Genomic DNA, 3,235 nt, shown 5'->3' on the forward strand with positions numbered 1-3,235 from the left:
CACCTGTCTTTGTTAGTTTTTATTATTTTAGATTGCTCTATTCATTAGCCCAGTTCACATGTTAAATTAAAGCATAGCTGCAAACAAACTGCTTCAATGTGAATGAACAGTGTGTTGGTTCATGTTGCTGAAAAGTTCTCACTCCACTCCTTCCCTATTTGTATTGCTGCCATGCTACCAGTAAGCAAGCAAGAGTCACCCAAATCTGGGGTCGTGGTTCATTTCCCCCAAGTAAACCATGAACAGTCAGCCCAAAACAAAACTTATTAGTTCATGTAGGATAACGTTATAACTGGCTACTAGCCATGATGGCTATCTTCTACCTCCACCTTCAGGCAAAGTATGCCTCTGAGATCAGTTGCTGGGAATCACAAGTGAGGAGCGTGCTGTTGCACTCAGGTAGGTCCTGCTTGCAAATTTCCCAGAGGCATCTAGTTAGCCATTGTGAGAACAGGAAGCTGGACTACATTGGCCTGTGACCTCATCAAACAAGAGTCTTTTCATGCTCCTACATTCTTTCCTTGTAGATAAACACGCCACAAGCCCAGGTTCAGACGTCATGAGAAACCAGACTCTGGCGTGTTTCTTAGTTGCGCAACAGGTAAAGAGGAGCAGACTTTTCAGCAGCTTGTACCAGCACGCTGCCTGCTCACAGTAAACCATAGTTCGTTTTTAACTATGGCTTTAATGTGATGTGTTAAGCAGGCCATGGTTCAAGCCTAGGGTGAAATAAGGAATCTTCTGGTATTGGGCCTACATTGTGCAAGGACAGAGCATTACAACAGTTTGAACAGGTAGGAGCAGGAGCAGTCTGCCTTTATGAACCTCTTGGGGGAGATTACCCTATATATGCATAGACTTGACTGTTATTAGCAGCAGACACTAATTTCTCAGGAGAACACCTGACATACTGACTGAGGTTTACTTTGTTGTGTTTAATTTTTGATACTGCTTAGTTTGCAAAAACAGAGATGCCATTGCTCAAGCCTCCGTTGACGTTCCAAGCCTCTGATTGGCTAAGCCCTACTCCCCAGCCACAAATATTCAATTTCCCATGGTGACATGGTCTGTCTATGCTGAGAAGCATTAATTATCCATGCCTTAATTACAGAGGGAGGCAGATGGGACCCGTCCCCATTACCTTTTCTGTAGACCCACAGGTTTATTACACTTTCAAAAGTCTATGCGGACATACTTTGATTACAACAGTGAGGAGGTCTGGGGCTTGTGGATTTCATTCAGGGCTCCCACCTCTTTCACCATAATAATTATATAAGTAGAATAATTTCACTTGGCACATTAAACTGTTTTACATAAATTAAAATATGGTATTCCACCTGATAACTATGTAACAGCCTCTAATAACAGCCTCTGAGATCTGATATTGGAGCAACACCAGAGAAACTGAGCACTGAAACTTTCCCTCTTTCTTGTAAAATAGATTTCTTTTGTTGTGGTGTAGTGGTTAGAGTCTGTTACTAGGACGTGGGAGAACAGGGTTTGAATCCCTATGCAGCTCGCTGTGTGACCCTGAGCTAGATAGTCTCTCAGCCTAACCCACCTCACAGGGTTGTTGTGAGGATAAAAGCAGATAAAAGAATCATGTATGCCCCCTTTAGCTTCTTGGAGGAAAGGTAGGATAAAAATGTAATAAGTAAGAAAATGAGTAAGAGTCTACAAATACATTTAACACTTTTATTGTATTCATTGTCGGCATTCTTTTGAAGGGTTCTCTCCCCATGGCATCCATAGGAAACAGAACTGAAGAGAATGTTTCCTTTAAACATTAAAAAGCAGAATCTAGATAATTAATATTAAAAAGCACTTCTCAGAAGAACTGCAGCACGGGCAAGGGCAATGATAGATTGACAGGTTCAGGTGGCAAGTATATAAACATACCCAGCTAGCAATGTAGACAGTTTTGATCTCAGGCTCAACCACAAGCCTGAACAGGAGCACCTGAAGCATCAAGCCAGCCACTGTACTAGTAACTTTGTGAATTGTGTTGACATTACCTCAGGGAGAACATTTGGCAAAAGGAGCCAGATTCCACATTGCATTAGCCCTGAGTTGCTACTTCAGAGAAGAGCAATCTAATGGTGAATATGGGCTCTACAAGAGTTCAGTGGATATGAAGTGCACACCTCAAGACTGAACTGTGTTTTTTTACTCTATTTCCCATAACACCAGAAGCCAGGACACAGAAAGATACTAGTCAGTGATACTGACTGATAGATACCTCAATAAGATGCAGCATGAAATCAGTTTAGCAGATTATTTCAAACTGAGGTTTTTAAAAGGGAGCTTCATTATTTTCTACCCACGGTGCACATTCACAGTTTTAAACTATTTTATTCCATATTAGCTGTTTTGGAATAACTACCTCCTCTACTTTTTTATTGACAGCCAACCAGCATAGATTAGCATCACTATTCCATAGACAAACATACAATATATTGAAAGCACTGGAGGGAAATCTGTTCTTTTACCTCTCAGGGAGTGTGGAGAAACTGTGGTTAAAAATATGACAAGAAGTAATCATAGTTGTCACCTTTCAGATTTGAAAATAAGGGATCAGTAGCCTTGAAAATAAGGGATCAGCAGCCTCACCTGTCCTGGGGACAGTCTACGGGATATCTAACAATCTGGGATAGCAGTTGGAAGCAGTGGGAAACAGCGCTGGAACAAGGAAATTTCCCACAAAAAAAGGGAAGGTTGACAGCTATGGGTAATTAAACTGCCTACAAGACCAATAGTGGGGCCAATGGTCAAGAAGGCAGTTTTTGCATGTGTTGTAGAGAGAAGTGAGGGGCAGATGGGGCTCATCAACCTGGGAAGGTAGCCCATCTAGAAGGAAAACTAATCCTAAACCTCCACTGCCTCGTGGAATATCTTTGGGAGATGAAAAGGTTAAGGAGTAAACCCTACACAAATCAGGAATGGAGTCCCTAAGATGGTTGGATGGCAACTCCTGCAGCCAAGCTGGTGCCAAACATATTGCTCTACTTTCCTTTGGGCCATATCAGCAAGGCTGAGAGTGGGGTCTTGTTGTCTGGGAAGCCCAGGATCTCCATACACACTACTCAGGCTTGTACCCCAAGGAGGAAACGTTGATGCTGCTAATGCAGCTGTTTGACTTCATACCCGGAGGCGCACTCCATTGTCTCTCGAGACAGATGGATACCAACAACAACAAGTTACTGCCTCTCAAAGATGAATGTCTCATTCCAGTACA

The sequence above is a fragment of the Podarcis melisellensis genome (genome assembly GCF_964234715.1).
Source record: "Podarcis melisellensis genome assembly, chromosome: 4".
NCBI lineage: Eukaryota > Metazoa > Chordata > Lepidosauria > Squamata > Lacertidae > Podarcis > Podarcis melisellensis.